The following is a 22,183-nucleotide window of genomic DNA, read 5'->3' as shown; positions in this document are numbered from 1 at the left end:
TTAGCAGCAGAGCTAACTTGTTGTGGTAATGAAACGAAGAAGGTGCTGAATAACTATTGGGAGAAAATACAGAAACAGTTGAATGGGTTGGACAATAAACTGAATGTAGTGAGGTTGCTGCATAGGCTAGCACACCAACTTGGGGATGCTAGGAGTGAAGTGGTGATTTTACAGGTGATGTTTCATGTGGTGAACAGAAAACTTAGTTCCATATTGGTCACAGTGAGAGAATTCATGATGGGATTGCGATAGGCAGAAAGGCAGTTTCCAACAGAGTTACAGCATGTAGCCAAAGTGTCGCAGGAGAACCTGGCACTGTTCTTCCATGTAGCTAGGGTGGAGGTAGAAACAGGTGGAGCCAGGGTGCATATAGTGATCCGTGTACAGAAATGGGCTGAGGAAGGCTGACAATGTAATTATTAAAAAATACTCCACGTGTCCCCTCCAAAGGAACTACATCAGGAACATAGGGGAAAACATGTAAATAAGCGATCCTGGAGGCTCAAATGAGGGGCAGTTGTGTCGCCGTTTTGTGTGCCTCTAGAATTGGAGAGAATGAAGATTGTTTATGTTGCAGGCCAACCACAACAACCTTCTGGTGATGGATATCGGTGGCCAAATCGCTCGCTGAAACTACAACCAATCTCCACTGCATGGATGTGCCATAGCTGTGATGGGTTGGGTCACATCTTGGAGCTGCAATGGCGTGATGAGCAAGAGGGCTGCTACCGTATTTACTCGAATCTAAGCCGCACCTTAAAAATGAGACTCGAAATCGAGGAAAAAAAAATTTCCCGAATCTAAGCCGCACCTGAAATTTGCGACTCGAAATTCAAGAGGAGAGAAAAGTTTTAGTCCGCACCTCCAAATCGAAACAAAGTTGGTCCATTGTAATATGAGACACAATTTAGGTCGAATGAATGAGGATACAGCTTCAGTAGTTTGGTTCGAGTCGTAAGCTTAGCAGTTAAGCTTTATCAGGTAGCCATTGCTATGCGTCAGGCGCTCCGTCCATATTTATACGGGTACCCTTCCTTTTTCACGTGCTTCATCTGGTTTGAATTGATTGCTTATTTTTCTTTGATCTGATAAGTGCTGTTCTCTTTGTTATAGGTGTTTATGTCACTCTGAGCTGAAAATGCATTACTATACTGTGTCAAGCATTGTTTGTCGCATTCTGATAATCAGTGTTTACGGCCTGTCGCCGATTGCGGCATGGCTTGCTTTTGTGCACGCTACCGCCGCTTACATATATATAAGAAAGAGAGGGATCGTCTCATTAGCGAAACAATGGGGAGAGACTGCTGTTCGTTGTTACTTACACTGCTGCTTTCTTTGATAATGATCAACAAGAACCAAATAATATATGGCGTATGATAGAAGATGTAATGAACAATAGTTTAGCAAAAATTTTTCTCCGTTTGAAAATCTTTGCAGACGCCTCTTTAGTACATTACATTCTTCACAGAAATTAGAGTCATCTTAGATTTAAAAATCTAGTCAATTGCCGTGCTTCATTTCTGACTGTATCACTTGTTCCTTGACAAGGTGTAAAACGCTCTCCATTGCTGTTGGATTAACTTTCCTACATAGTGACATTTGTTTGAGTACAAAAGCCTTTTAGTGTTAAAATTTGTACATCATGGTCTGATAGGCCATTTACCCTTTTACTAACCCCTCAAGGAACTCCTTGAAAAATATACAGCTAATCTGTCTCCTGGTAAAGAAAGCCGAATTAATTAAGTGGTGCTCTGATATACCAATAATGTCAGAGTCAACATCTTTAAGCAGTTCAGTAACTTATCTATAATACCTCTTATATTTTGATGAAATATGTTAATTCCTTCTCTGCTTGGGAACATGACATCCTCTGAAGGTGAGCGCCTAGTTAGAGGGCCTTCCTTTAAGCAGATATAATCTAAAAAAGGTGCAGCTCTAACACCAACTACTACACGAATTTTTCCATAAGTGACCCCACCACACTGTTACCTATAAGCTTTGCCAGCCTCCCCTTCCCACACCTATTGAGGTGCGAGTTATGCCTAGTGAGTAATACAAATATAAATATGACATGATACGTATATTCTCCTGTGTTTGCTGTTGTCTCACTCTTGTTTCGTAGTTAATTAGGCAGACAGGATTTAAATGAGATAGCAGCAAACACAAAAGAATACATGGCAAAATGTTTATATTCGTATTTTCTTATTGTGAAGAGAATACTGCATGTCATTTACAGTTCATAAAAGTTCCTATTAGCAACCATCTCTTCTCATAGGTAGGAAAAAATTCAGAACGTAGAGTTGGCCATATTGACGAACATCCCAAACAGTCTTGCCAGTTGGATTTTCGTAGTACATTGAAATGCTGCTACATTCGAAGATGAACAATACGGAATTTGTATTTACTTCGTTAGATAATGTATGAAAATGCAGTGGTCGAAACTCGGGGCGGAGAAAAAAAGCTCGTCTTCCACCTTCTTTTTTAAATTTATTTACTGACGCAGAGGTTTTGGCACCAGCATTTATCTTTATGCCTGCAAAGCATGCCTGTGTAGCGCTACATATATTCGATGGCAGAAGTTAGTTGTGGCGGCACCTATCAGCATTTTTCAGAACTTCTGCTTACTTTGCACTCGATTCTAAGCCGCAGGCGGTTTTTTGCATTACAAAAACCGGAAAAAAAGTGCGGCTTAGATTTGAGTAAATACGGTAGTCACTGTTCTCTGGGTGACTTCGTCTGGCAGACTGCAAGCTACCATCCACAGGGTTGGGGCCGGGGCGTTAACTCTTGGCCTCCCAGGTACAGAGCTATGTGCGGTGATTGACCAAGGTGCCCTGGATGGATGGCCGAAGCTGCTAAGGCTCACTATGATGACAGTGATCGGCTGTTTCCCTTGGGCACTCTGCATGGGTTCCATAAGTTGCACTTGAGGGAGCAGCCAGCCAAGTACCGGGCTTCTGGCACAGCCAACACATGCGGCAGCCCCATAGCTGCGGCGTGAGTAGGAGTGCTACATCTGCAAGGCTGGGGGGCCAGTCGCTGAAGCAGTGGATTTTGGCATTGGCATTGGTGCTGACCCATGCGCACACACCACACAGCACCATCAGCAGAGGGCCCGCTGTGTGCCTCCAATGCAATAAAGTCAATGACACACTTGCCGATGTTCTTTGCAAGCTTTGGCGTGGGTCGCCCCCCTCTACCAAACCATACCTCTCAGTCGTTCTGCATATTACAACCCCTGAGCTTGGGGGGTTATAACATTAACTTTTCTTGTGGCTATACTGTATGTATTCTAATTTAAACCATTAACTTTGTGTGTTTGTGCTACTTAAGAGTGATGTTGTTACTGGCTGACTACATCACGTGTGGTATGCTCTGAATATCTGCTGCCATTGGCTGCAAGATCATGTGATGTAAGCTATGTCTGGCTGACAAGATGCATTGTATAGTGCAATCACACTTCCAGTGCTTCAGAAGTTGTTGTTGTTGTGGTCTTCAGTCCTGAGACTGGTTTGATGCAGCTCTCCATGCTACTCTATCCTGTGCAAGCTTCTTCATCTCCCAGTACCTACTGCAGCCTACATCCTTCTGAATCTGCTTAGTGTATTCATCTCTTGGTCTCCCTCTACAATTTTTACCCTCTACGCTGCTCTCCAGTACTAAATTGGTGATCCCTTGATGCCTCAGAACATGTCCTACCAACCGATCCCTTCTTCTAGTCAAGTTGTGCCACAAATTTCTCTTCTCCCCAATCCTATTCAGTACCTCCTCATTAGTTATGTGATCTACCCATCTCATCATCAGCATTCTTCTGTAGCACCACATTTGCAAAGCTTCTGTTCTCTTCTTGTCCAAACTATTTATCGTCCATGTTTCACTTCCATACATGGATACACTCCATACAAATACTTTCAGAAACGATGTCCTGACATTTAAATCTATACTCAGAGTTAACAAATTCCTCTTCTTCAGAAACACCAGTCTACATTTTATATCCTCTCTACTTTAACCATCACTAGTTATTTTGCTCGCCAAATAGCAAAACTCATTTACTACTTTAAGTGTCTCATTTCCTAATCTAATACCCTCAGCATCACCCAATTTAATTCAACTACACTCCATTATCCTCGTTTTGCTTTTGTTGATGTTCATCTTATATCTTCCTTTCAATACACTGTCCATTCCGTTCAGCTGCTCTTCCAGGTCCTTTGCTGTCTCTGACAGAATTACAATGTCATCGGCAAACCTCAAAGTTTTTATTTCTTCTCCATGGATTTTAATTCCTTCTCCGAATTTTTCTTTTGTTTCCTGTACTGCTTGCTCAATATGCAGATTGAATAACATTGGGGAGAGGCTACAACCCTGTCTCACTCCCTTCCCAACCACTGCTTCCCTTTCATGCCCCTCGACTCTTATAACTGCCATCTGGTTTCTGTACAACTTGTAAATAGCCTCTTGCTCCCTGTATTTTACCCCTGCCACCTTCAGAATTTGAAAGAGAGTATTCCAGTCAAAATTGTCAAAAGCTTTCTCAAAGTCTACAAATGCTAGAAACGTAGGTTTGCCTTTCCTTAATCTTTCTTCTAAGATAAATCGTAGGATCAGTATTGCCTCACGTGTTCCAACATTTCTACGGAATCCAAACTGATCTTCCCCAAGGTCGACTTCTACTAGTTTACCATTCATCTGTAAATAATTCGTGTTAGTATTTTGCAGCCATGGCTTATTAAACTGATAGTTTGGTAATTTTCACATCTGTCAACACCTGCTTTCTTTGGGATTGGAATTTTTATATTTTTCTTGAAGTCCGAAGGTATTTCCCCTGTCTCATACATTTTACTCACCAGATGGTAGAATTTTGTCAAGGCTGGCTCTCCCAAGGCTATCAGTAGTTCTAATGGAATGGTGTCTAGTCCCAGGGCCTTGTTTCGACTTAGGTCTTTCAGTGCTCTGTCAAACTTCATGCAGTATCGTATCCCCCATTTCATCTTCATCTACATCCTCTTCCTTTTCCCTAATATTGTCCTCAAGTACATTGCCCATGTATAGACCCTCTATATACTCCTTCCACCTATCTGCTTTCCCTTCTTTGTTTAGAACTGGGTTTCCATCTGAGCTGTTGATATTCATGCAAGTGGTTCTCTTTTCTCCAAAGGTCTCTTTAATTTTCCTATAGCCAGTATATATCTTACCCCTAGTGAAATACGCCTCTGCATCCTTACATTTGTCCTCTAGCCATCCCTGCTTAGCCATTTTGCACTTCCTGTTGATCTCATTTTTGAGACGTTTGTATTCCTTTTTGCCTGCTTCATTTACTGCATTTTTGTCTTTTCTCGTTTCATCAATTAAATTCAGTATCTCTTTTGTTACCCAAGGATATCTATTAGCCCTCGTCTTTTTATCTACTTGATCCTCTGGTGCCTTCACTATTTCATCTATCAAAGCTACCCATTCTTCTTCTACTGTATTTTTCCCCCCATTCTTGTCAATTGTTCCCTAAAGCTCTCTCTGAAACACTCTACAACCTCTGGTTCTTTCAGTTTATCTAGGTCCCATCTCCTTAAATTCCCACCTTTTTGCAGTTTCTTCTGTTTTAATATACAGTTCATAACCAATAGATTGTGGTTGGAGTCCACATCTGCCCCTGGAAATGTCTTACAATTTAAAACCTGGTTCCTAAACCTCTGTCTTACCATTATATAATCTATCTGAAACCTTTCAGTATCTCCAGACTCCTTCCATGTATACAGCCTTCTTTTATGATTCTTGAACCAAGTGTTAACTATGATGAAGTTCTGCTCTGTGCAAAATTCTACCAGGCGGCTTCCTTTTTCATTCCTTACCCCCATTCCATATTCACCTACTACGTTTCCTTCTCTTCCTTTTCCTACTATCGAATTCCAGTCACCCATAACTACTAAATCTTCATCTCCCTTCACAATCTTAATAATTTATTTTATCTCATCATACATTTCATCAATCTCTTTGTCATCTGCGGAGCTAGTTGGCATAAAAACTTGTACTACTGTGGTAGTCATGGGCTTTGTATCTATCTTGGCCACAATAATGCATTCACTATGCTGTTCGTAGTAGCTTACTCGCATTCCTATTTTTTTTTATTCATTGTTAAACCTACTCCTGCATTACCCCTATTTGATTTTGTATTTATAACCTTGTATTCAACGTCCTCCTGAGCAGTCCCTGCCCGGAGATCTGAATGGGGGATTATTTTACCTTCAGAATATTTTACCCAAGAGGATGCTGTCATCATTTACCCATACAGTAAAGCTGCATGCCCTCGGGAAATATTATGTCTGTAATTTCCCCTTGCTTTCAGCCATTTGCAGTACCAGCACAGAAAGACCGATTTGGTCATAAGGATTTACGTCACATGAATTTGGTCATCACGATATCAACCTGAATTCGTTATAATGCTCCATAAACAAGTTTAGCACGGTTCTGGCTCTGAAACATGGATAATTGTACTGCTGAAAGGTGGCGTAGCCATCAGGGAAGACATCAAGCAGGAAGGGATGCAGGTGGTTTGCAGCTGTCAGCGTGTCTTCCATTAGTGCCACAGATCCCATGCAAGCGCAGGAGAAAATTCCCGTAGCATAATACTGCTTGCACCAACCTGCAATCGTGACATGCTGCACGTTTCGAGCTGCCATTCACCACAATGATGGCATTTGTGGAGACAATCAGCGACCAAGTGTAGCAAAACGATTGACCCAAAGAGCCGACATGAAGGTCATAATTGACTATGTCATTCGGTCAACATGTGAACATGTAGGAGTGGTCTGCTGTGGAGATCCATGTTCAACAGTGTACGATGAACAGTGTGCCCCGAAACATTGTATGTATGTGTGCCAGCGTTGCGCACTTTTTGGAGAGATGCCACATATCAGCTATCTTACTTTACAGAGCAGACAAGCCTCTGAACTGCATGTTATGTGAAGAGCCATGGTTTCCAACCATTTAGCACCTAGTGGTAGTTCCCCTGTCCTTCTACCTCCTTCCGTAGATTTCGTAACAGTAGTATGTGAACATGTGACCAGCTTCAGTATTTTTTAGATATTCATTCATAGGCTCTGTGTAATAATAATAATAATAATAGTAATAATAATAATAATAATAATAATAATAATTTATCGACATAAAAAACCTACATTATGGACAGGTAGACAATTTAAGAAAATTCTTTATAGAACGAGCAGAAACTAGCAAAATACACAATTTCATAACCACTTCTACAACCCTTTAGATCACATAATATCAACAGATACGAAGAAAGTAAATTGGAAAAAGAAAACACTACATGGCAAGCACCCGTATCATCTAACACAGCCACACATCGATCAAGACGCACCCAACACATGGCTAAGAAAAGGCAATATATACAGTGAGACAGAAGGATTCATGATTGCAATACAGGATCAAACAATAAACACCAGATAATACAGCAAGCATATTATTAAAGATCCCAATACCACAAAAGATAAATGCAGACTTTGCAAACAACAAATAGAAACAGTATATCACATCACAAGCGGATGCACAATACTAGAAAATACAGAATACCCCACAAGACATGACAATGTAGCAAAAATAATACATCAACAACTTGCCATACAACATAAACTAATAAAACAACATGTTCCCACATACAAGTAAGCACCACAAAATGTACTGGAGAATGATGAATACAAATTATACTGGAACAGAACCATTATAACAGATAAAACAACACCACATAACAAACCTGACATCATACTCACCAATAAAAAGAAGAAATTAACACAACTAATCGAAATATCCATACCCAATACAACAAATATACAGAAGAAAACAGGAGAAAAAATTGAAAAAAAAGTCCAACTGGCTGAGGAAGTCAAAGACATGTGGCATCAGGATAAAGTTGACATCATACCAATTGTACTATCAACTACAGAGAAGAGGAAGAGACAGTGGTATAGGGTGGTCTTCTCCTGCTTGGCGATGCCATGTTCCTGTCACATTCCCTTGCTGCCTGTCCTTCCTTTATCTGCCACCTATCCACCTTTTCTCTCCTTCAACATTTTCTTCCCCACCCCCTCTTCCTTGTTCCTTTCATCCACTCCACCTGGCACAGCAGGCCTCACTCCTATCAATCTCTCTCTCTCTTTCTGTCTTTCTCTCTTGCTCTGTGTGTGTGTGACTTCGTTTTTTAGCTCTGAGAAAAGATGTTTGAGACCTAGCTATAGATACAATTTTCTCTCTCTCTTTCTGTCTTTCTCTCTTGCTCTGTGTGTGTGTGTGTGTGTGTGTGTGTGTGTGTGTGACTTCGTTTTTTAGCTCTGAGAAAAGACGTTTGAGACCTAGCTATAGATACAATTTTATGTAAATGGAAGTTGGGGGTACAATAAAATTCTGGTGGGATGACATAGCCACAGTAGTTTTGCTCTCTCTCTCCTTATTTCCCGTACACCAAGGTTGTGGGTCACAGTATTAATTAAGCCTTGAACAGTGTTGTTCTCTTTGGTTTTCTTTGCATTTGTAGACGCCCAGTGTGGATGAGCTCCATGGTGGCAGGGTTGAGTTGAGGCAGTGGGCAATAATCAGAATAATGACCAGTGGGTGCTCAAGGAAACATAATTAATAGTCATACACTTTTATTAGGACACAAATTACAACTCTTGCAGTGATGCTCTGTGGCAGCAACCTGCCATTCCGCCCACCTCACCCAGTTGGCCCCTGACAGCAGTGAGTGCAGCAGTGCCAACGTCACAGTGGCCAGTGGCCAGCTTGGCGTCAGCAGCTGAGCAAGAATGCTGACAATGCGGAGCCCACAGGAGCATGTGTACCATCTGGGCACAGCTCTGCAACTCAGGTCATGATATGGCGGTAGGTGCGGTGTCCCACTGTGATTTTTGTAGCTTTATACAGCCTTCAGCAATGGTGTTTGCCCTTACACGTGAAGGTATGCTGTAGGTGGTAAAGCAGCTGGTTGTGCCTGGAGATGGCCCACCAGCTAGAATGTGCCAAGTCCACAGCAGGCCTGTCAATGATGGAGAGACTAGGTCTTGTGGTGGCTGTTTGCAGAAACATGTCGCCTGGTGTAGTTCTCTCCTCATAGATGGTGCTGCCAGACTGAGATGTCTTTGGCTAAAAATGAGGATATTTCTAGAACTTTGGCATCTTCTTGTTTTGCTGAAGCACTGCTTCCAACCATGTACACGAGAAAAAGCCTGCAGCTGTGAGATGTCGTAACCGCCCAGCCAATGCTGTTATGCTTTGCCATTTGCTGTACCAATGTTATTGAGCTTCTGGCCCCTGGCTAGGAGTGCTGTGTGGACATCAACTATTTCAGTACTGCATCTGAGATAATAGTGTATTGGCCATGCCTGTGGTTGCTTGCTTCCTTGGGCCTTTTGCAACAGCTGTGGCAATGCCACTGTTTCACTAAGTACCTCAAAAAATAGTGATGGCACTACGCAGTTCCCCTCTTTGTCTTACCCATCTCTGGGTTTATGTCATGGTCATTCTGAAAAGTCTCAATATACATTCCCACATTGATAATCGTGCACAGCACATTTTTCTGAAGATTAGTCTGTTTAAACCAGAAGTTTCACTGACAGAGTACTAAACATGTGACTTCAGCCCACTGGCTTTTCATTTACACACTACTGGTAACTTCTTTATATGACCACTTATAAACTAAAAGGGTAGTATTATCAAATTTTCCACTCTCATTGGTCAAACCTTAATAACTCTTTATCAATAATTTGGCTTAATAAATTCTCCACAAAATTACATAGAATGGAATACAACTGTTAACACTGACTTCTACTACTCCACATAACCACTGGAAAATCTTTAACGTGCCTTAAATCATTCACATCCCTTGTTAACCATCACACATAAAATCAATTACGGCACTATGTCATTAGTCTCATCAGTGAATTACAGCACAAGAAAAGAATCTGTATCACTCCAGTTACTGAGAAGCAAATTCATACAATCAGTCACAGTAAATGTTTATGTGACATGACAAACACTCTAATACCATCACCAACAAATATAGAACAACTACAGATAATAGCAGAAAATTTTTTTAACTTTCCAATTGGCACTTTGTTTTTCACTTAATTGTACCGTGTGCTCAACAGGTGGTCCAGTCTACTGGTAGCTGGTGCACCAGGGATCAAACAGGTGGGCAGCTCAAGGTAGATGAAAGTTGCATAGAACAGAGCCAGAGTTATTATGGTGCCAGATATCAAAACACTCATAGTCATGAGCATATGACTTTGTTTATCCTGGTACTGCTGCAAGTGCTGAAGCATCTGTTTCAAAGAAATATGACCCTCCCAGGTTGCTACGATTTGATTCAGGGAGAAAATGAGTTCAGCTTCTACAGTATTATAGACATAACGTCACTCTGGTTTCTTGCTGGGAGTATCCCTAGTGGTATATCTAGCCAGTACAACAGTGGCTGAGTTGTTTTCATGCAGGGAATCCCCACAACAATAGCTGGATGGTAAAATGTCAGCCCCCTATGTCACAAGTTGTCCTGTTCATCAGCAACCCACGTTGTGCAGTTCCAGTCACTTTGCCCCTCTTAGTCTTCTGTGCTCATAGCAATTGACCACATGTAGCCCTGTTTGTTGAAAACAGGTTTGTGGCTCCAGGATGTCCCATGGGTATCCCTGGCTGTCCGTCTCACACAAAAATAATTGAATTTCACATGTGTCTTCACAAGTCTGGATCACTCAAGTTGTGCATATTGCAACCTGTTACTTCTAACAATGGTGGAATTCTTCCGTTGACACAACAGCATGCCTTTCCCCATCCTCAGAACACTCCTTTCCTCTCTGCCTCTCAGTGTAATTTTGAAAATGCCTCCTCCAACCTGCACACTTCATTCCTCATTTCCCATGTATTGCATGTCAGCCTTAGTGTGCAGTGATTACTGATGTAGATAACATCTTCTTCCCTGATGAATAACACTCCACTTTCCAGTTGCTAGTCCACCTGTGCCACTACCCCACCTGCAGTGAAGAGGTGTAGCACTGCCAAGATTAGGACACCCCTGACCCAGAATGAGATTTTTACTCTGCAGCGGAGTGTGCACTGACAGTACGAGGTACTGGCAGAATTGAAGCTGTGGAGACGGGTTGTGAGTCTTGCTTGGGTCGCTCAGATGGTAGCCCTTGCCCGCACAAGGCAAAGGTCCTGAGTTCGAGCCTCGATCCGTCACACAGTTTTAATCTGCCAGGAAGTTTCATCCCTGACCCATTTCAGCTGTGCAGCAAATGGAAAATTACAGCAACGAAGATTATTCCCCCATTTTCCTGTCCCTCTCTTAGCGATGTTGCCCTGGGTGCCCATCAAGGTGGGCCCTCAACAACAGCGACTAGGATGCTTTCACGTCCACCTCCACTCCACTCCCCCCACGTGGAGGTATTGACATGGCTGCCCAGAGTCCAACAGCAGTCATTCTGTCGGCAGCTGACTGAGTGATGCCCTGTTCTGTGAGATCCGCCATTTGGAAGACAGTTCCTTGGTAGACCTCAGAAATTGCCAAGGCCATTAGAAATCACAGGTGGGCTCTCCAATGCCATATGCAGCATCCAACAATGGGGCACGTTGTTGCCTTTAAATGGCTTCGTATGTGGGTCCACCACCTAATAAATGTTGGGAACAATATGTTTCAACCATTTGACCATGTCCCCCTCCTTCGCACACCTCTCCTTGAGCACTATGCACAAGCCTCAGCGTCTGAGAATTATCAACCTGCCTTTCATGCTATAAAACAGTGAGTGGACTGAAAGCAATTATCTGTTACTACACACCACATGCAGCCATATAATGCTCCGTTCAGCAAATAGGAATTCGTCAGTGCCCTAACCCTCTGTCCAGATACAATTCCAGGGCCAGACCACATCCACAACCAAATGATCAAGCACCTACCAGTGGTTTGTCAGTGTCATATTTTTGCCATCTTTAACTGCATCTGGAGCAAGCGTGAGTTCCCATCACAATGGCGAGAAAGCATCATTGTCCCAGTGCTGAAACTGTGTAAGCACCCTCTAGAGATGGAGAGTTTTGCCCAATAAGTCTCATCAATGTTCTCTGTAAGTTGCTTGAATGCACGGCGAGCCAGCAGCTGTGTTGGCTGCGTGAGTCTTCTGGTTCCATCCCAAGGTGGTTTTTGCCAAGGCCATTCCACTACTGATATTCTGGTTTACCTGGCTGCCATCCAAATAGTTTTTGGTCGACGTCAACACCTTATATCCGTCTTCTTCGACTCACAAAAGATGACACCACATCCTTGCTACCTTACATGAGTGGGGTCTGTGGGGTTCTCTCCTGATTTTCATCCAGAACTTCCTGTCACACTGTGTGTTCCTGATTTGAGTCGGTGCTTCCCACAATACCCCCCACCCCCATATCCAAGAGAATGGAGTCCCACAGGGCTCTGTACTGAATGCCAATCTCTTTCTAGTAGCTGTGGATCCTCAATATTGTCCTCCTTGTATGCTGATGGCTTTTGCCTCTGCTATTGTTCCTCTAGTGTGGGTGTCGCACAACATCAGCTGCAAGGTACCATACGAAAGGTGCATCTACATCTAATCTACATCTACATTTATACTCCGCAAGCCACCCAACGGTGTGTGGCGGAGGGCACTTTACGTGCCACTGTCATTACCTCCCTTTCCTGTTCCAGTCGCGTACGGTTTGCGGGAAGAACGACTGCCGGAAAGCCTCCGTGCACGCTCGAATCTCTCTAATTTTAAATTCGTGATCTCCTCGGGAGGTATAAGTAGGGGGAAGCAATATATTCGATACCTCACCCAGAAACTCACCCTCTCGAAACCTAGACAGCAAGCTACCCTGCGATGCAGAGCGCCTCTCTTGCAGAGTCTGCCACTTGAGTTTGCTAAACATCTCCGTAACACTATCACGCTTACCAAATAACCCTGTGGCAAAGCGTGCCACTCTTCCCTGGATCTTATCTATCTCCTCCGTCAGCCCGACCTGGTACGGATCCCACACTGATGAGCAATACTCAAGTATAGGTCGAACGAGTGTTTTGTAAGCCATCTGCTTTGTTGACGGACTACATTTTCTAAGGACTCTCCCAATGAATCTCAACCCGGTACCCACCTTACCAACAATTAACTTTATATGTTCATTCCACTTCAAATTGTTCTGCACGCATACTCCCAGATATTTTACAGAGGTAACTGCTACCAGTGTTTGTTCCGCTATCAACTAATCATACAATAAAGGATCCTTTTTTCTATGTATTCGCAATACATTACATTTGTCTTTGTTAAGGGTCAGTTGCCATTTCCTGCACCAAGTGCCTATCCGATGCAGATCTTCCTGCATCCGCTACAATTTTCTAATGCTACAACTTCTCTATATACTACAGCATCTTCCGCAAAAAGCCGCATGGAACTTCTGACACTATCTACTAGGTCATTTATATATATTGTGAAAAGCAATGGTCCCATAACACTCCCCTGTGGCACGCCAGAGGTTACTTTAATGTCTGTAGACGTCTCTCCATTGAGAACAACATGCTGTGTTCTGTTTGCTAAAAACTCTTCAATCCAGCCACACAGCTGGTCTGATACTCTGTAGGCTCTTAATTTGTTTATCAGGCGACAGTGCGGAACTGTATTGAACGCCTTCCGGAAGTCAAGGAAAATGACATCTACCTGGGAGCCTGTATCTAATATTTTCTGGGTCTCGTGAACAACTAAAGTGAGTTGGGTCTCACATGATCGCTGTTTCGGAAATCCATGTTGATTCCTACAGAGTAGATTCTGGGTTTCCATAAACGACATGATACGTGAGCAAAAAACATGTTCTAAAATTCTACAACAGATCCCTGTCGGAGATATAGGTCTATAGTTTTGCGCATCTGCTCGACGACCCTTCTGGAAGGCATGAGACCTTATCCATGACTTTTGGTTTTCAGCCGCCAAGACTCGGGTTACGCTTTTCTGTCGATGTCATACCCTTCTTCCAAACCAGAATGTTACCTCGATGACTAACAACTCAATGTGGTGAGGACAGACTTATCATTTCTTAGGACTGGTCTTCTATTGTTGGTTGATGGGGTTCCCCATCTTAGCCAGCAGCTGGCTGCACCTTAATACACTCTGCTGCCTGAGTAACACCAGCTAGGGCACAGATTGCACTACCCTTCCGCAGCTTTACAAAGCCCTGATACAATGCCGTCTTGATTATGAGAGTCTGGCATACGGTTCGGCATCATCCTCAGCACTGAAGATACTTGATCCAATACACCATTGTGGGATTTGACTTGCAACAGGAGCCTTTTGAACTATCCCTGTGAAGAGGTTATTCGTGGAGCCTGGAATCCCTCTATTGCGGGTCAGGTGCCAACAACAGCTTGTCAATTATGCTACCCACATTCGGAGCTCCCCTAAGCATTCGAATTACCATTTTTGCAAACACAGTAATCCAGTCCCTGCAACAGCGGCTCAGATCCCTCAGATCAGGGATTATGATTGCAATCCACATCTGGTCTATCCTCTCTGAACTTCCATTGTTACCTCTTCCACCTCCCCTTTAGACCCACTCATGTACATCTCTGTGGCACATCTGTCGGCCACAGCTTCCTCTTGACCTATCATGAGGTCCAAAGGACTCAGTTCATCCTGAGGCCCAATGCCGCCAATTTCTCTCCATCCTTGGTGCATCTAGGAGTTCAGAAGTAGTCTACACTGACCGCTCGATGGTTGCTGGTCATGTGGGCTTTGCTTGTACTCGCATGGGTCATACTGAACTGCAATACTAGCCGGATGGCTGTAGTATTTTCACTGTGCAGTTGGTAGCCACCTCTTGAGGTCTTGAGTGTCTCTGTAACTGCACTGGTGAGTCCTTTCTCATCTGCAGCGACTCCTTGAGCAGTTTGCAAGCTTTTGACCATTGCTGCCCTCACCATTCCTTTGTCATTGCTATCCAGGATTCCTTGTATGACCTTGAACAGTGTGTATGCTCAGTGACCTTTATCTGAACCCTTGGCCACGTCGGGATCCTGGGGAATGAACTCGCTGATAGCCTGACCAGACTGGCTAACATGAACTGACTCTTGAGATCAGTATTCTGGAGACAGACCTCTGATTGGTATTACTTGTCAAGTTTTAGGTGACTGGAATATGGAATGGCTCACTCTATCTTCACCAAACAAACTATTGGTGATAAATGAGACTATGAATCTGTGGAGGTTCTCCATGCAGGCATCTCGCAAGGACTCTACCATCCTTAGACGGGCCTGCATTGGCCATACTTGGCTGACTCATGGTCATCTCCTATGTTGCGAGGACCCATCCAATTGTCGTTGTGGCTCCTGTTTTATAGTGATCCACATTTTGCTGGACTCTCGCAACCTAGCCACCCTGCTGCGGACTCTTAATCTCCCTGATTCACTATCTCTGGTGTTAGGAGATGATGCCTCAATGGTTGACTTAGTTTCACATTTTATTCATGAAGTGGGCTCTTACCACACTCTTACCCTCATTGCCCCATTGCGGGGTTGGCAGAACACTCTGTTTCCTCCTATGCCCAAACTGGGTTGCGGCTGTATGGGCTTGGTGTTCCACCATAGTCCTCACCCTACCAGCTCTTTTACTTTTGTCCTGCCTCTTGCATCGTCTGTTAGACTTGTTCATCTTTTGTCTCTCTGTGCTCCTTTTTCCCTGTCTGTGTTGTTAATTTTTCCAAGGGAATTTCTGAGTGGAGTACCTCTGGTAAGTGGCAGGGCTGTGGGTGTATGTACCCTCATTGCACTCTGCTTTCAGGGGCTTCCGGCTGCTCCTTAGATGGGGTATCTTGCCTGCCTTTCTTCCTCTGTCTCTCTTTCTTCTTTTTGTCCCTTATCTGAGCCTTGTTGACCTTTTGTAGGCCGTGGGGATTCTTTCCCTAGGTTTTGCATTGTAGGCTGTCTCTGCTCTACAGTCATACACACATGTCTGTTTGAAGAAAAGTGGACTGATGGCCTCATAGTTTGGTCCTTTTAACCATCCAATCATTTAACCTACCTGCTCTTGTCACAGCGCTTTGGTTCCCTAGGATTTTAAGAGATATAGATCATAAGGGGGCCAATGGCCTTGGTGCACTGGTAACACCAGTTCCCGTCAGTTCACCAAAGTTAAATGCTATTGGGCTTGGTCAGTATTTGGATGGCTGACCATCTGGTCTGCTGGATGCTGTTGGCAAGTGGGGTGCACTCAGCCTTAGTGAGCAAATTGAATAGCTAGTTGGTTGAGAAGTAGCAGCTGCGGTCACGAAAACTGACAATGGCCAACAGAGCGATACGTTGACTAGAGCTGTTGATAAAATTTCAATATATTGGTATTTTTCCCAAAAAATGGTGATATATGTTGGCAATATTCTTTTCCACGATATATCAATACCGAAATGACAACATCAAGGACTGATATTTTTATTCTGTATTATATTTTTTGCAATTTTTGGTAAATATTTGAAATTGTTCTTTTGAATTTGTAGTAGAACATAATTTTACTTTCACTGTGTGAAGGAATCTTACTACTTTTTGAGCTTTCATCACACCCAGTCTTTCTCTTTGTGTGAAGCAAGTATAGGTGACACAAAGAAGTCTGACTGCACGGAGTGTTGTGATTGGAATAACAGCATTCCCAATGTGAAGAAATAGAACACATGATATGTTAAAAAAAAAATTAATGCAAATGCACGTCAGCATTCTTCAAAAGCACTTTCTGAAAATGATGAACAAAAATCTAAGTGACAAGACTGGTTTTTACGGTGGGTGGAGACATGTGAGGGGAAATGCTGATGTAATCGGTGCTCGGTGCTACCAACAGGAACAGTAGTGTTCAACTTCATCATGCAATTTTGACACTACAACTGCTAGGTTGCTGGTGTTGGCAGAAATGAAAAAACGGGGAAGTCAGCATGAAGTGTTTTGGACAAATCTGATACGTGAAGAAACTGAATGACAGACACCTTTTGTCAGCCGTTGTGGCCGAGCGGTTCTAGGCGCGTTAGTCTGGAATTGCGCTGCTGCTACGGTCGCAGGTTCGAATCCTGCCTCGGGCATGGATGTTTGTGCTGTCCTTAGGTTAGTTAGGTTTAAGTAGTTCTAAGTCTAGGGGACTAATGACCTCAGATGTTAAGTCCCATAGTGCTCAGAGTCATTTGAACCGTTTGAACAGACACCTTTTATTGTGCCACTCACATGCAGTTACCATTGTTAGCAAAGCGGTTATCGCTGAGCATGAATGTGCCTCGTTTACCTTTCAATTCCTGCTCTGAGGGGGATAGGCAGCCTGCTAGCTTGTTGATGAGCAGAATAGCTAATAATAAATCAATACTTAAACATACAGCTCTAAAACTGGCATTGTATTATAATGTGTAGCTGATATTTTTATAGGCCAGTACATTGATATTTTTTTCATTGATATATTGATACTCTTTTATCAATGGTCAATAATGATATTTTTAAAAATTTTGATATATTGGATTCCCAATGTTTTTAAAAATATCAATGGTCGTAGTGCTGACCAAACACCCCTCCATATCTGCATCTAGTGACACCTATAGACTGAAGATGACATGGCAGATTCTTTGTACCATTAGGGTCTTCTGAGATCTGTTCGGACGGGTTTAGAGTATTTTTATATCACAATAGGCTTTAATTTTCAAGCCGTTGCACCATTTCCATGGAAAAGAAGTGTGCATTAGACCTTGGTAGCCTTAAATCCAGGTGCTGTTTTTTCTTCAATAGACATGGATGTGCAGCTAAGCAATTATTTCCAAAATAAACCTGTTTCTTCAGTTATAGAATTATTCTGTGATAATTTCTTTAAACCTCTTTTTAAATTCCTTAGCGATGTCTGAAGGGATCAAACCAACCTGAGCTATCCGAGAAAGGTGCTGTATCGTCCTCTTCGTTTGTTAAATCTACATATAAGCTCTTGGCTTTAGCTTGAATAGCCGCTCCAGCTAGAGGTATGTGTGGTTGGTTGTGGTGCTCAGTCCTATGGCTTGGCACTTTTTCCATTATTTCCATCACCTCAGAGGAAGATATGGTCACATTTTAGTTACTTGAAGATTGAACAATTCTTTGAATTGATTCTGCTTAGTCATAAATATTTCTCACAGTGGATTCAATAAGCCCCAAAGCACGCTGAATGTCAACGATATGCTCACATTTCTCGTAGCAATCCAAAACTTGTAACTTTGTTTCTAATGAAAAGGACCTTTGTACATGTTTCTTCCTCTGAGCAGGCACACTTTCTTTTCCTTTACCTAACATTTTAAACACAGAATCTGTCCAGTGTAACTTCAGAACTCTACTGAAACGAACTGAAAATTCTCATCTTGACAGACGTGACAGATGCTACCTGATTTATTAATGACAGAAGATGAACGTTCAAATTCACTAAAGCATTGCTGCTTCCATGTTCTGTTAACAGATGGCTGCACTGAACTTAAAACAAAACTCGTGTGTGTGCACGAAAATGCAGATAACTAATCCGTGTATAACAGGGTCTACCTGTAGGTACATTTACTTTCCATATCCTATCAGTGAAACTTTCAACTGACTTATTGTGCTCTTTTAACACCCCACTCAATTGCTCCCAGAAAATTCTCATGCTATTCTGCTTCTTATAGCATTGCAGGAGAACTTGTTTTAAATGCTCATATGTTTGTGGGTTTCTCAACTCTTCCTTATATAAAACAAATGCTTTTGCCTCCCCTGTTAATCGCAACCTAGCTATTTGCAAAAGCTGATCATCTGTCCAAAACTCACATCTTTGCTACTGCTTCCAGATCATCCAGGAAAGACAATACATCATCATTTGGTTTGCCAGAAAGGAAATCATCAAGCTAGTAACAGCTGAATCCAAAAGTGTAGTAGCCAAAGTGGATGATGAGCTATTGGCCTCCATAGCAACCATTTATTTATGCATCTCATTGTAATCTGCTGACAGTTGCTCTACCTGACTTGTTAATGACTGAATCGCCTCCTGCATCATGGACTCTGTCTTTGTGGAACCTTTAACTGTATCCACAATACACAGTCAAGTAGACTAAGAACAACAATACCTCGACAAATAATATCTTAAATACTCACAAGCTTAGAATATGGACTTTCAGCTTAATCATGAGCCACTTTGACTTGATATCTTTCCTGGGAGTATGGCCATAGTGGTGGCATGTGAAACACTCCACTAATGCCTAATAGACTGCACTGCAAGCACATTATTGGCTCCAAATAGTGCTTCCTGGTATTGCCACAAAAATATGACAAATCAGCTGGTTTCTCTGGCCATGTAAATGTTGCTTTTTTGTTATGATGACAGTCCTCACTTGAACCCGTCTTAACTGCACACAGAAATAGGAGAAGAGAAACAAAACAAGTTTGTCAATTCATCCCACTGTAACTCTTGATCTAACAGCTATGGTTGGCTGCAACATGATGCTGGTCCAGCTGCAGATGTCTGTCGCAGTGACAGTTGATGCCTCTGACACCAAAATGTAGAGGCCCGGGATGGATGGGCTCTACAGTGCCATGGTTGAGTTGAGACAGTGGGTTGTCATCGTGAAGATGACCGATGGTTGCTCAAGGAAACATGATTAATAGTCATACATTTTACTGGCACACAAAGGCTACAACTCTAATTGCTACACTCTACAATGGCAATGTTCCCCTCTGCATCCCCCCCCCCCTCCCCCCGTCACCACCTCCACAACTGAGCATATGTTGACACAGTGAGCGTGGTGACACTAATGCAACAGGCAGCCAGTGACTGGCATGATGTCAGCAGGTAGGCGCTAATGGTGGCACGCAGAGTCTGCAGCAGCATGTGTACTGTCTGGGCACAGCCCTACAACTCAGGGCATGATATGTCAGTAGGCACGGAGTCCCACTATGATTCTTATAATGGAAGACAACCCTCAGCAATGGTGTCTGCCCTTGCAAGCAGGGGCATACAGCATCAGTAAGCCCACCCAGGTGTAGGTGGTCTCGCGTCCGTCGGCCGTCGTAATTTAATATATATATTATTATTGTTATTATTATTTTTTGATTGTTGCCGACTTACGTGGTGGGCCTTAATAAAAATGATATTTAAGTTGAACAATGTAATAAACTTTTCATATTAATTTCCTCGGCTAGTCAGTTCACTTTAAAGCAAGAAATCTTTAGTTATTAATTAAAATTGCGGCCCACACACGCGCGAGAGTATTTTTCTTACCTCCATTAACCATTGTATTGTAGTCAGAGTCCTGGCTCTGGCTCTCGGCTATGGTACTGAAAATAGAATCTTAAAGCTAAATATTTTCTGCAACGTCGGGCGGCTGTGGAGAAAAATTAATATTATGCTAATAGCGGGCGAGTTTTCAGCTTCCGCTAATTTTTCATAAGTTAATATCGCCACGTAATGGCGTCGTTGGCTGCATCGGCCGCTGCGATTGTTGAACTGTAAATTACTTGAATGCAGGTTAATTCAAGGAAGGCGGACATGAAATCGGGATCACCTCTTACAAATTAAAAGTGCACAATAATATTAAATCGGTATATTATATGCTTAACTCATACAAATATGCTTACATTTGTCAGCACACGCAAGATGTCCCTCTAGACACATTCAAGACAAAAGAAGAAGTGAAGTAGACTAAAAAATTAACAAAAGAGCGTATCTTGTCGCCTCTTTAGATCATTCTGTCATAAATTATTCCTTTGCAATCCAAACCTACACAGAGAAATTATTATTTTACGGCTACATGATAAAAATTTGGCACTGGGGACGCTATATTGCCCCCCGAAATGTTTATGTCATAAAAAATGTTCGTGTTTTTTGACATAAATATTTCCACTTTCATGTCCACAATGTCCACACGCAGATTTTTCTTTCACAGTCTATATATGTCACATTGTATATTTAAATCGTTAAATTACTGAGGTGTGTTGCGCACAAAGTGTAATATAGATGAAGTTATCTACATAACAATATAATATACAATTGGTTACGTATGCAGTCATGTACAAAAGGACATAGAATACAACTAGTTTTATTTTGGCTGCTTCTTCTTAGGGTTGCAACTTTTGCAGTGTTCAAAGGTATACAATCGCGAGTTAGTCCATAAACTTGAAGTCCCAGGGGTGTCAACTGTTCGCTCCCCATTTGGCGCGGCCGTAGGGAAACCTGGGGAAAACCTAGGCGGAGCGACAGACTAACTACTTGGGTCACTTTCACTTAAACGTTTCTGGGATGTCATTGGAGTACAGGATGTGCATACATTACAAATAATGTTTTGTTGCACTACGCAAAGAAATGAGGTCATTATAACAATTGATTGCGGTGTCGTTGATGATCTACGCCGCGACGTTTAGCTCGCGACGGCGTCGGTTGGTGTGTTCGATGCTCGGCGGTCGCGGCGGCTGCGGAGAGGTCAACGCCCGCTCGACGCCAGCGTCTCTCGCCGTCGCGGAACGTCAGAATCAGCTGATCGGCTGCACCGTTGGCGATGCGCTTCTGTCTCGCCCGGGTGTGGCGGAGTGGGATGATATTCGCCCCCCGCTCTTGTTGGCAGGAGTCAGCTCTGCTACGCATCTCCGACGTAGTACATGAAACATACACACAACCAACGTAATATTTGTTTCCCGCTGCAGATGGTTACGCTAGTGGGAAAGGAGCATTTATTAGTGCGGCAGTTGTTGTTAAGTTTTCGCCAGTTTCCGAGTGTCAAGCTAGCACTGTCTTGCAGAAAACATGACATGGACCTTCTCCCGTGAATGCAGTTTTGATGCAATACTGTTTCCATTACACGTCAGTTTTTGTCTTGACACAATTATTTATGTTTTCGCCGCACTCGCAGGCACTGGTGAGTGTCCCAATACGAGCTTAGCACAAACATTTGCCGTTTCTGCGGTCGCTGTTCAATACTAGCACTTCACTGTCCGTATCATAGTTTCACCTTCACAGTTTTTCACACTGTTTAAAGTAACTGTTTCGATTAGTTCACAAACACTAATGTATTTCATTCAGTCTGAACTGGATTTTGGCTCGTGCTGGATTTTACCAGTCTCTCGCACTAATTATCTCTTTTCATTTTCCACTTAGAGTCGTACTTGCCTTCAGATTTTTTTGACTATACAATTGCATTTCCGTCTCAT

At 42.8% G+C, this 22,183-nt stretch overlaps 1 protein-coding gene across 4 annotated transcripts in view; it reads left to right on the top strand.

Moving 5' to 3' along the window:
* LOC124713151 (E3 ubiquitin-protein ligase CCNB1IP1-like) overlaps window positions 1-22,183 on the top strand; it is a 212,690-nt gene that overhangs the window by 41,816 nt on the left and 148,691 nt on the right. Inside the window, exon 1 of one of the 4 annotated variants that reach the window (XM_047242928.1) lies at window positions 21,855-21,891. The exons of the other annotated variants lie outside the window; for them this stretch is intronic. The gene's annotated coding sequence lies outside the window, so the exon portion shown is untranslated. Of the gene's footprint in view, window positions 1-21,854; window positions 21,892-22,183 lie in introns of those variants that run through there. 4 annotated transcript variants of the gene reach the window in all.

This window comes from Schistocerca piceifrons, chromosome 1, assembly GCF_021461385.2.
Source record: "Schistocerca piceifrons isolate TAMUIC-IGC-003096 chromosome 1, iqSchPice1.1, whole genome shotgun sequence".
Taxonomy (NCBI): Eukaryota; Metazoa; Arthropoda; class Insecta; order Orthoptera; family Acrididae; genus Schistocerca; species Schistocerca piceifrons.
This window is presented reverse-complemented; position numbering and strand designations above follow the sequence as displayed.